General features: G+C 33.6%; 1 pseudogene across 1 annotated transcript; it reads right to left on the bottom strand.

Annotated features, from left to right (window-relative positions):
* Positions 1–517: 517 nt before the first annotated feature.
* On the bottom strand, positions 518–13,044 carry LOC308559131 (nucleolar and spindle-associated protein 1 pseudogene; annotated as a pseudogene). The gene is made up of 3 exons: positions 13,007–13,044; positions 3,446–3,524; positions 518–1,323 (listed from the first exon to the last, which is right to left on the bottom strand). The product of its transcript is annotated as a nucleolar and spindle-associated protein 1 pseudogene (transcript).
* Positions 13,045–13,495: the final 451 nt, after the last annotated feature.

Genomic DNA, 13,495 nt, shown 5'->3' with positions numbered 1-13,495 from the left:
AACAAAACACTTCACATAGGCAAAATATTGATACCATAACCAACCTATATGGCCCATAGTTTCATTAAGATGAATAGATTCCCTAAAGGATTAAGAGGTGGATTTTCCCAGCTTACTCTATTAAGAACTTATTATTGCTTAATTTCTACTAAAGTTTGCGATATAACTAGTTACTTTCAGATAAATGCTCTCACCTAAAGAGGACTGCAATTCTGTTAATATTAGAGCCAACAGAGGGAACCTGACATTAAAAATCTAGGTCAGGAATCTATAGGATGGGTCTCATTGGAAAACAGTTGCATGGGGACTTAGAGGTTAAAACCATTTTGAAGAATTTGTGAGCTTTAAGGTAATAACAGCTTTTCAGAGATTGTAGCATGTGAAGAACCCACTGGCACTACATACTATGAACAAGGTAAAGAGCAGAAAAAGATCTTTTGACTAAAGTAGGTAGAAAATATAAAAATATTTATGAAAAAGGTTCATAATAAAGGAATTTTTGAAGACTATTAAACGATTAATCTGTAGCCATAACAAGACCCCTTCGAGTCCCCCAAACCTTTGCTTTCTTCTTTCGTGCTTGCTCTTGTTACTTGCTTTGTTCCTCCCTGGCCCGGAGACGAATTTGCTGCAAGTTTTCTTGTGGAAGCTAACTAGCTAACTCTGTTTACAGGCTCATCCAGGCTTTTATTTTCTTTGCTTTGTCCCCATGGTTTCAGTTTTCCTTTGTGTGGCACGAGGCAAACTTGCTTTGAGATGAAACACTGGTTTCCTATGGTGGGAGACCCGAGTCTGCTGCTCAGCTGTTCATTTGAATGGGGTAATAACTGCAGTGGGATCCCACTTTGTGGCCTTTAACTTGTTTGTCCCAAGCGCAGCCTCCCGGTATGGTCACCTGTGGAGACTCTCTGGCTGGAGTCTTGGTCAGTGAATGCTTGTATCATTATTTGTAGTAGCTGTTGAAAACCTGACATTCATTTTAGTTGCCAAGAGAGTGGAGCGTCTGACTGACGCCTTCACACACAGGGTTCTCTGACCCGCAGCACCCTGCGCCCCGCCTTGCGAACGCCCCTGGCCTGTGGGAGTACAAGCCACAGAGCGTCTTCCTTGGAGACAAACTGGAGTTGCTACCATTCCCTTAATGATGGATGGCTTCTTCAATTTGTTAAGTAAACTGTGTTGTTCAAAATGTTTCTTCTTTCTCTCAATATATTGATCCATTTCCTTAAAATAAGCCTCATGAAGCTTCTTAAAATTTGGAGTAGTGCTTGCAGTTCTTTTACTTTTTCCAGATTTGGAAAATCCATCTGTGCAGAGAGACTTCTTTTTTTTTTTTTTAAATCCTCACCTGAGGATAATTTTTCTATTGCTTTTCAGAGAGAGTGGAAGAGGGCAAGAGAGAGGGCGAGGGCGAGGGCGAGGGCGAGGGAGAGGGAGAGGGAGAGGGAGAGGGAGAGGGAGAGGGAGAGGGAGAGATGGGAGAGGGAGAGATGTGAGAGAGACACGTTGATTGGCTGCCTCCCGCTGGCGAGATGACTGGGGGCTGGGGATTGCGCCTGCAATGGAGGCACTTGCCCTTGGCTGGAATTGAACCCAGGACCCTTCAGTCTGTGGGCCGATGCTCTAACCACTGAACCAAACAGATCCTGATTATCAAAAAAAACCCAAAAAACAGAAAAAAACAGAGTGCCTAATATAATCATTTTGAATAAAGTGTTTTTCTTTACTTATTCTAAACTGAAAAAAACCACCACTTTGTCAGTACTGGAGAAAATTAAATATTAAGAATACTGTTAGAAGCCTATGCTGCCCAATGCATTTACACATCATTTGATTTTCACTTAATACAATATTTTATTTTTCAATACACTATACTATGGAAACATACTATCAGTACAGACAAGAAAAATATTTTTGTTAAAGCTATTCCAATTCCTAGATTATGTTGCCATCTAATTTTGTAGAGAGTGAAAATTTAGGTGAAACTTTGCTAACAAATATGCACCAAGATCAACTTACTCTTTCCTATTTGATCAAATTTTTTCCTAAAAGAGTTGGGGAAGAGAAACGTTTTTAATAAAAACAATGTAAGCTGAAATTTGCAAAACCTTCAATTCAAGCTGCTGAAATTGTGTGATTTCATCATAAACTCACTATAGAAAAATGATTCAAGAAATAGTTATTTATTCAAAGATGCAAAATGCCCTAAAAAGTAATAACAAACTAAAGTTTCAGCTGTAAATATGCAAAAGTTCTATGAGAAATCGTGATGAGCATTCCTAATAAGCAGACTCTAAGGCAATATATCAGATCTCTCGAGCACGCCTCTCGCATTCTGAGTTCCCTTCCTTTCTCCTTACCGCGACTAACTGCTCCTCAAATCTACTTACACCAGATCCCTCCTTGAAGGCTCACAGTCTACTCTGAATAAGCCAGTTCAACAAATGTCCTTCCCTCCTTCAAGCACCTTTGGAACTTCTTGCCATTATTAATTAGGACATTTTACATTTTATGCCTCAGGTAGTTATTGCTTGTGTGTCTTACATCTGCAGTTAGGGATCCTACTCCTGGAAGACGAGATCTGCCTGCCCATCACTGCATTGCTCACTCCCAACCCCTATATACACACACACAAAAATAAGTGTACTTGATAGTATTTCTCCAAAAAACATGATCTAATTATATTTTCAAAGATAAACTTTATATTTGTTGACAAAGACAACAAATGTATGTAGAGACTATGGAAGATGAAGTGGGTTTTGGAGAAGTTCTTTTGGTTTCAAACAAAAATGATATCTTCTAGGGGAAGTAGCAGTAAAAAAATCCTTTCAATTCCTATTCCAGTACTCAGTGTGTTTGTGTGTGTGTGTGTGGTGTGTGCATGGTGTGAGTTCTTAAAACTGACAAAGTATGGATACAACAATTTAGTATATTCAAGAAATTTCTTTCTGCTACATGTAGAATGGATACTGTCAGATATAGAACATTTTAGACGTACACTAATACCCCCACTGTGGGAAGGAACGAACCTTGAGGAATAAATGAAGTGCACTTAGTAGAGCCCCCAACATCCTTTCACTTACAGGCATGAGGACACACAGCACTGGTACAACCAATCAAAATGAACAAATCAGAAGAAAAGCAAATGGAACATATAGATTCATCAGCAACTCCAGCAAGAGAGTCAGATATAAGAGCTACACTCCTTAGAGATTCTAAACTTGCAACCACTCCTTTTATTATAAATTTCAGAGACAACCAAAACAGGCAAAAAACTAAAAGCATTCCTAAAAGCTTTCTTGCTTTCTAAGGATGACTACTCTGCCCCATAAACAGTGCAAACAGACACCTACCAAAGCAAGAAAGCCATGCCGAACACAGTGGGAGGAGAGCTAGGAAAGAAGACACTTTCTGTTCAAATTACATTGAACTTTAGCCAACTTACCTTTCTTCTCATACTGCTGGATAAATGAAGTAGATGAGGAAACTGCAGAAAATCTAGTACTTTTCCTCTTTCTTTGGATCTAAAAAATATAAAGAGTATTTATTTCAAATATGAATACTAGGAAATCAGAATAAAATAAATATCTTGAAAAAATTCTCACACTATATGAAAAATACTGTATTTTGAAAGAGGGAATTCACTCTGGAAAAAAATGTAAGCAGTACACCTTCAGAAAATGTCTTATTCAAGTTCTCAACACAATTCAATGAAATCTATGCAGGATTAATAACGTTCTGATTAAGACAGTACATGACTATATAAGTGCTTAAATAAAAACCACAAAGGACATAGGATCATCAGATTGGATGTTAAGTAATATGAGATTAAAGAAATAAATAATAATCATAAGAAATTGTCTCAGAAGTCAGAGGGGGGAAATGGAATACTGATTAAGATGACCCAACCCAGAAGAAGGGAACAAAGTTGACAGGTTATACACTAGTAGGTTAATAATAATTTTTAAAATATTCCTGTGCTAAAGGCTTAGATTTGCATACAGGAAGAGTTCACAGAGGATCAGATAACACTAATTAAAAGATACTAGAATTTAGACGTACCTTTGTATATATGTTACCCTTTTAAAGGACTTAAAAAAATAATCTCTATAAATAGCTTTTAGTAAAGAAGTAACCAGTACCTACAAAAGGAAAAATTATCTGACCTACTTCAAATTCTGAAGACAAGAATGGTAAAAAGATAAGGGAGATTGTGAAACAAGATTTCCAGATATAGTCAACCTGTTTATTTAAGTAGAGGAGGAAAAGTTAAAAATAAATTTAAAAACGTGTCCTCAGGTAAACAATGTCTGGTAAAATGTGCCACCCACATGTGCTTTTTACAAAAAAATAAGTAGTCAATGACATACTCCAAATAACTTAGAGACTAATTAATTCCTAAAATCCTAGACTGCAACTTTGTATACTAGAAGAACCAGTAATATTCTATGTAGCCAATAAAACAATTACTGTCATATAATAAATATCATCCAAATATCCAAAGTAATTATTATAGAACTTTCTTTATTTGAGATGATATTAACATTGATGATATCAAGTTATAATTAGGTTTATATTAACAAAATCTCAACGGAGAATTAAAAAGCACAAAACTCTTGTACCTGTAGCAAAAAGAATATATATAGGCCTAATATATAACACCAAACCATGATACAGATTATAAAGTCAAATTATTGAAAGATATTTAAGTTGTAAAAATGATCAAAATGAATTAAGGGAAAAGATGGATTTTTAAAATGGTACAAATACATAATAACCAAATAAATTCACACACATGCACAAATGCACATGAATACTTAAAAATATTAACAGCCATTTATTTTGAGTGGAAGAATTACTAGTGTTTGTTTTATACTTTTGCATATTTTACAGTTTTCAAAATGGATGCATATTCCTTTAATAATCAGAAGAGTTTTAATAAAAAACCAAGTTTTTACAGTAATACAGAAAAAAAAATCCACTTTAATAGATATATTTTTGTCAGTCTCTTTAATGGGTAGAAATTAGATTATTACTCTTAGTCTAATGGATACAAATCTTCTATAAATGGCTCCGTAAGAGGTTTGTCTCAGCTGGGCCCAAGTGGTTCTTGGCCTGGTGGAGCCTGGTACCAAACATTGATGTGTATTTGCATAAGTGAATATGCCAGCATGCATTGTGTTTCTTTGCTTTTTTGCTTGTTTAGCTAAAAGATCAGGAAATTAAACACAAGAGTCCAATAAAAATGTTGAAGGAAATGGAGAATGGAAGACACTATGCTGGCTCCTGAAAGAAAAGGGTGCACATAGGACACTGTGCTTTCTGAGGCTTGTTAGATTCACAATAACAATGTATCTGTACATTTGGGTACTGGGCAGCACCCAAAGGCTGTAGGACAACAGGAGAGGAAAGCTTAGTAAGTGCAAAAGCAGGAAAGACAGAAGCTGTCTACAGAACATTTTCATGAGTGAAAACAGCCATATGGGGTGTAGAAATAGTGTCAGGCAGTTTCTTGCAAACAAATCAGAGTAGAAGAGGAAAATAGAAAAACTTTTTGTTAACTATCAGAACGGTTCAGGAGATGTCCTCTGGGACTCTTAGTGGTTCTCCATGTTCAATACACCCAGAATAACTGCCCAGCACTGGCGGTGGCTAATGCTCTTTCCACCTAGAATGGCATCTGCCTTCCACATCAACCTCATCTGTGACCTAGTCAACCCACATGTTCTTTATCCACAGAAAGTTTACTCTTACTGTGCTCATGTCTTTTTTTGTTTATATCCTTTAATTATCACCCAGGTCTAATGTCCCCTCCTGAGAGAAAATTTCCCTAAAGATGTTCATAAAAATAACCACTTCTATACTGCACCACTCACCGTAATCACTCTTTATCAACTTGCCCTGCTTTTTCCCCCCCAAAGAATTTCTTGATATGTGCAAATTTATCATTTATGTATTTGTGTGCTCTGTTAGGATCTCAGTATCTCACCATAATAAAGGTAGTGACTTAGTCTAATTCATTGTTGTGTAATAGCATCTTAAACAAGGGACTTAGTAGTATTTCAATAAAATACAGAGAGGCAGAGAGAGAGAGATGATAGATAGATGATAGATAGATAGATGTTGATAGATAGATAGATAGATAGATAGATAGATAGATAGATAGATAGATGATAGATAGATAGATAGATGATAGATAGATAGATAGATAGATAGATAGATAGATAGATAGATAGATAGATGATAGATAGATAGATGATAGATAGATGATAGATAGATGATAGATGATAGATAGATAGATAGATAGATAGATAGATAGATAGATAGATAGATAGATGATAGATAGATATAGATAGATAGATATAGATAGATGATAGATAGATAGATAGATAGATAGATAGATAGATAGATAGATAGATAGATGATAGATGGTAGATAGATGATAGATAGATTATAGATAAAGAGAGAGAGAGGCACAGATAGAAAAATATAAAATAGGGTATGAGAAGGAGGGAGGAAGGAAGGAGTAAAGAGAAAGTGATATTTGAAGGATTTTCACAGGATACTACAAGAGTAGATAGTAGTCAAAGCTGAGGAAAATCACTGTTCATTGATAACATTGTCTACTGATGATACAAGTGCATATGTGTCAGAGATCCATGACTTAAAGGAGAATTAATAGTTACATAAGGATTATTTGAATTTAGGATTTATGGCTGAAATACCTATTAGATATTAGAATGTTACTGTCCTTGAAAAATAAAATATAGGACTCTTTTCACCTTTGAAAATGATATATTAGCCAAAAATACAGTATTTTACACAGTGGGAGAATGCTACACTTTTATTAGTAAACTTTCACAATACTCTAAGTTAGTTGGGTAGCAAACATGATTAGAAGTTTTTAAGGTATTTAAATAACTTGCTCCAAGTTATTAACAACATAGATCTTATCCAGATTAATACTCAAGAGGTTTTTTACCAGGACTGTTCTCAGTTATGGTGATTTCAAAAAGAAAAAGCCACTGCAAACCACTTTAAAAGTTTCTCTCAATAACCCTTAAAGTCAAGCATTTCCACTTTGTCATTATTATAATGTCCATAAAAAGCAAAAACCGCAGTTACAGGGATATATAATATCTGTGCACAATAAAGGTGCTAAATTCACTAGCTATATTTATTAATTTTCAAATAATTTATATTTCTTTTAGAATGTGTTATGCTTAGGCAAAGTTTTATTTATTTTTTTCCTTCTTTAAAAACAGTTAAGTGCTTGATAACATTGTTACTTTGATTTAAACTTATCATCTTTTGGCCAATCCACTGATTAGGGTAATTTTTGTTTAATTATTATAAAGTTAATAAACAGGAGCTCAAGCCACATGCCCAATATGCTGCCTGTCTTATGTCTGCTACCCAGGCTAGCAGTTAACCTGGGAAACTCAGTCTGGGCATTCGGATATTATTTCATCTGCAGTTTTTGTTAGAATAACTAGATAGAAATGGCCTGTTCATGGAGCATATTTATTAGCCTCCTATTAACTTTTCTAAGAAAATCAATAGGTTCCAAAGATTATATCTGAGAAAATTCTATAGAAAATAAAGGAGATAGGAAATATCTGAAGGATTTCACAAAACAAAATGAAGATACATCTATGCCCAGATAGCCTAAAGACTTCTTAGAAAAGTGATTTCTTATTGATTATTGTGACTCTTTACATTCCATAGCAAAAAAAGAAAAATCTTTAAGGGACACTTGAAATAGTCACTGGACATCAAATGAGATCACTAGTCTTACAAATATAAAATCATAGAAATACAAAGAAATTCTACCAGAGAAGATATTTAGTTTTGAGTAGCTACAGACATTAACTTCTAATACTCTGGTTTGCAACCTTTGGGTACTTTTAATAAGTAAATTCAGAGACAATATTAAAATAAGAAAACTTTAGTCAACTTTAAATTTGATTGACTCATTTTATACTTTTTTCTACAAGCTATTTTAAAAAATAATTTCAAAACTATTTTGAAGTTTTTTGTGTTTTTTTACTTGGAAAAAATAGATGCATTGTAATTTATAAAAGGAAATTTTCTTTCTCTATGAACAATCACATCCCATTGTTCATAACATTTATAATCACGAGAGTATGTACAAAAATCTTGAAAAATACGGCTTTGATTGTGTTATTTAAAGCTGCCAATTTGCCCAGGCTTATTAAAATCAAGGCTAAATCATTCCAGTGAGCAAAGTCTTAAGTTTTAGTTGCACTGCCACAGGCCTAAGAATAAATTAAAATGTAAAACTTGAACTTGGGAGACATTTAAATGATCAAACTAAAGTGTCAATGCAGGATAAACCTAATCTTAGCAGTACAGGAATGAGGCTTTACTAGCAAGTCTCTTTCAAGAATCAATAAATGTTAGTGAACAATATTAAGTGATGTGCTTAACAGCCCAACCATTAATACACTTAACCTGGTTTTCTTAAAAGAAAAGATTTGGCCACCTTGGACAGAAACAGACAATGTATTAAAATGTAAATTGAATGTCTATTTCCAAGATATATATTTTTTAAACTGAACAACCCATTAGTATCAAACCTAATTTTTTAAAATTAGAACAAATCATTTCTTTTGCGTACTGTACAATTTCAATATAAAAATATCAATACCATAAAATCTGGATAGACTATCCAGGCTTAAGCAATCTCTATGTAATAATATCCCTTGGTAAAAAGAATCATTATTAATAGTTATTTTCACATTTTTAACAGTTTTATGGTATAGAGACAGAACTAAAGATAATTCTTCTTTGTGACTTTTGTTCATTTAAAAACAAAGAAGCATAATATTGAACTAAGGTGATCTAAATGACACAAATGCACTGAATACTTAAAAATGTTTTTTAAAAATCTGGTCACTTACTTAGATTTTGAAATTTTTATTCTATATGCACTTTGGCTTTCTATTGCAACTATCAGGACTTAAAATTCTATGTAATTTAATTTTTAAAAATGTTTCTTATTGTATATTGTTAATTTTTTACATATTTTGCTGTCTTTGTTTTCACTAGATTGTAACCCCTTTAAGGTCAGAATATCTTTATGTCCCTCCCCAAAGCACACACAAAAAGTCAACCAGAGACAACAAGGCAACTGTACTGATTTATCAATGCTCCTTGACTGGCTAAGGTTGTTGTGTTTTTGTTTACCTTGCTCTAATAAGGTTTGCTATATATATATTCAGTTTAACCTCTACTTTTAGTCACTTCGCTGTGGTGTCATCTTTATTTTGCTTAGTGGGCTTCAACTGCATACTTAGCTCTTGGTTCTACTAACTCATCCCACATCTTTGTATCTTCTACAATCTATGTGGTGAAGCTTTCTCTCTCAGAGCCTGATTATAACCCCATCCAAGGTAATCTACTGCTCAGCCCCCAGGAGGGAGGACATCAGAATTATCCACAATAGCTACTCTAATAAATATTGTTCACTTATTAATCTTTGCTCTTAAGAAAACATGTTTAAGTGGTGGCAAAAGAGAAAGACACACAAAAAATACACACACTCATAGAGTATTTTACATATCCAGCTATTCTAGAACTTGAAAGAAACGTAATAACCTATATACCTCACCATGAGTTCGATAAGGCATACAGGTTATCTCTCATCATCACGCCTGGTAACATGCTTTATTATTATCCCCATTACAGAAATGGAGAAGGCAAGTTAATTAGCTAAGGGATGTACATGATACTGATCAAATTATAAAATGAACATTAAGGAATTCTACTAGAAATAAACTTACTACTGCAATATTATATAAGCCTAATCATTTTAAAATTAACATTTTAACAAATAATTATTTAACACCTATTATGTATTAAATACTGTTCTAGCAATGAACAGAACAGAAAAATCCATGCTATCATGAAGCTTATATTCTAGTGGTGGAATTTAAACTATGAAACAAAATATAAAAGAATAAATTAGCTGTTGATTTCATAAGTGCAGTAGACAAAAGTAAGGAGGGCAGAGAATGCTGTTGAGGGAAAAAGGCTTCACTGAGAGAGTGAGAGCTGAGTAATGCCCTAAAGCACATACGGGAGTGAGCAATGAAGATACACTGAGGGATTTCTTTCTAGACAAAGGAAACTGCAAGGGCAAAAGCAGAGAGAAATGTGTCTGCTGTGTTTGTGCTAGAACCATTTTAATATAATTATACAATCTGCCAAAGCCAGGAAGAAAAGGTTTACGCGTATAACTTTTCCAGTTAACATCTGCAGTCATAAGCAAGGATCTCAGTTTAAAAATTCATCAGGGTCAGAGCAATTGACCAATGCCTCTTTACTGCAAGACTTACCAACAGTAAATTACAGATGAATTAGTGTCCTTTCCTTTCTCTTCTCACTCTCCTTGCCCAGAGAGAGAGAGAGAGAGACATAATGAGGTAGTGCTTATTTCAATCAACTGGAATGAACACTTCTGTAAGAATCTGCATTGTTTTGGTGTTTACTCAGGTAGAGCGAGCCTACTATACCACAGGGACCAGTACTCAGAATTACTTGACCATCTTCACCTTATGGAACTCCAGGGAAAGAGGAAAGGCATTAACAGTGAAGATAGAACATTAAGCATCTAAATTACTATTGTTAGATAATTTTATCTCTACATCAGTACTCCATACATAGCTATGCAAAAACAATCATTGTTAGCCAGCCAACTGAATTAGTTATCAGTTGACTCCTCAAGAAACCACCCACACTCAAGAAGAATATTTATAACTTGCATTGTTTATATATATATATATACTTTCTGTTCAAAACAATAAACCATGAGGAATCAAATACCAAGGGTGGCCTTGAGGGAAAATTGCTGGCTAACGAGCTGTGCCGAATGGTTTCTCCAGCCACACTTACAAACTGCTTCAGATGTGCTGGCTGTTTCAAACGAGCCAGGCAATGGTGAAATAAAGATAGAAAAAGACACTTCTGAACAAGATTTGGGGGACTCTGTGAATGCACTAAATGACATTATGCACAGTTTCTTGATGAGACCATTTCAACATTTCCTAATTTCCACCACAATTTAACAGTTACAGCAGACCTAGTTTCATTGAAATTTGTTGTGAGGTTAGTAATGAATTCTACCTGCACTAGATAGAGGATTAAAGAACTAATTTTGACTTAAAATAGCTGCCAATCCCATTATGTTGACTATAACATTTTGCCTACCCAAGAAATCTTGTGAACTATTTTAACCTCTCCCCACCCATGGCGGGGATTACATTTAAAGTCAAAGAACAAAATTAACTTTCTCACAGCACACCGAGTATATATGTGTCTATATATTTTATATTTTATGTAATATTCCTAAGTAAAGTGTACTATCTACAATTTGATTACTATTTCAATTTGTTCCCACATCATTTGCACTAGAGTAGTTTTAACTGTAATATTGCACTAAAAAGTGACATAATTTAAATAATTCCAGACAAAATCAAATATTAGTATCTCAGGATTACAGTATATTATTTAATATTTTGAAAAATATTTCTAATAGCAACTGCTGAAATATATGCATGGGCCCTTTAAATTCTCATTCTGATCATTTTTGAAAATCATAGAAATGCAACATGAAATATATATAGAAGAAGTTGTTATTTGTGGCAAATTCACCATCCCATAAAGTCCTCTTGTATATGTGCGCTAGTCTCTATATTCTATTTATTACTTTATAAAAGTAGATCACGGCACCTATATAATTCCCTTACTATGAAATTAAAACAACTGTTTCTCAATCACTGTGACAAATCCTTAACAGTTTGATATTAAACTCTAGGTTTACAACTCCATGTTAATAAAACTCATTTTAAATTAAGCACTTAAGGACATCCTGTAATATTAAGTGTAATGTTATTAATACTGATTAATTAGTTACACCTGGTATATGTTTTATTTTACATTCTATCAATTTTATAGTTAGGAGTCTTATCAATAGCTCCATGACTGGCACAATATTCAGTGAATAATAACCTACCATCAGTATTTTATGTGTTTTCATAGGATCTTGTCTATAGTTTAAATTATTTTTAACTGATCCAATGAATTAATAGAGAAAATATCATCTATTAGGTACATAGATCCAATTATTTTTCTGCTTCTTCCTTCCAAAAAATTTATAATGTAAATTTTTAAGTTCTCTATATTTTATTTCACTTATTAGGAATTTTCTATTTTGTGTTGCCATATGAAACAAATTCCATTTTATTTCAAATTAGATACTTTTTTTTTAAATTCCAAAAATGTTTTAATTGAATTTCTTGGGCTATATTTTTTTAAAGTTTTAAATAATTTTTAAAAATTTCTATTATGGTTTGCATTCAATATTATTTTGTATTAGTTTCAGGTGTGCTGCATAGTGGTTTGACAATCATATACTAAGTGATTTTCCCTGATCATTCAAGCACCCACGTGGCACTGTACATAGCTATTACAATACTGTATTATTGATTATACTACCTATGCTATACTTTACATCCCCACAACTATTTTGTAACTACCAATTTGTAATTCTTAATCCCTTCACCTTGGGGGCAACCACCCTCCCCAATGGCAAACATCAGTCTGATCTGCAGCAATGAGTCTGTTTTTATTTTTTGTTCCTTTATCTTGCTCTTTAGATTCCACCTGCAAGCGAAATGATATGGCATTTGCCTTCCTCTGACTTATTTCACTTGGCCTAATATCTTGGAAGATATTTTTTAAGAATACAGTCACTTCTATGAACACTGATGATAAGTTCCCTCTTTCTTTCAAATAGTTATTTCTCTTATGAGTGTTTCTTGATTATGGTCTAGAACATCCAGGAAAAAAATGTAATGATAAGAGTGATTATAACATTCTTACAGTTTTAAAAATATTTTGGAATAAGAAAAGAGACAGAATATGTTACACTAATTAAGTAGTAGAAAGAAATAGAACCATTACGTTTCTATTTTACACTTACCTTGTCAAAAATATTTCCCCTGCCTGGTATGCTCCCATTCTACTTCCAAGACAGTGTTATATTTTCTTCCCTTGGATTCTAACAACCATCTGAGAAGTTTGTCATCCTCTTTTGTGGGTAATATACATGGTTTAATTTGTCGTTGTTTACCACATGTTGCCTGAAGTTCAGTAAAGCCTAGAGGACTCTGTATAAGGCTGCTCAGATCTGAAACGTCGCTTCATTCCTTACCAGCTTTGTCACCTAGGAAAGTCATTATATTTCCCTGTCACTCTTCCTTATCTGTAAAATAATATGAGAATAAGTGAGTTAGTATACATAAAATATTAAAAGATCTTGAAGATTTCCAGGGCTATTAATTAGGATTCTACAATTATACAATCACAAACATAGAATCATAGAACTTCGGATATAAACTAACATACAAGGAAGTCTTCACTTTTATCATTTAAAACTGAAAATATATCTATAAAGTATATATTTTTTCTT

Source organism: Miniopterus schreibersii, assembly GCF_964146895.1.
Source record: "Miniopterus schreibersii genome assembly, chromosome: 6".
In the NCBI taxonomy this organism is placed as follows: Eukaryota; Metazoa; Chordata; class Mammalia; order Chiroptera; family Miniopteridae; genus Miniopterus; species Miniopterus schreibersii.
The sequence above is the reverse complement of the archived record's forward strand: the minus strand, read 5'-3'. Positions and strand labels throughout refer to the sequence as shown.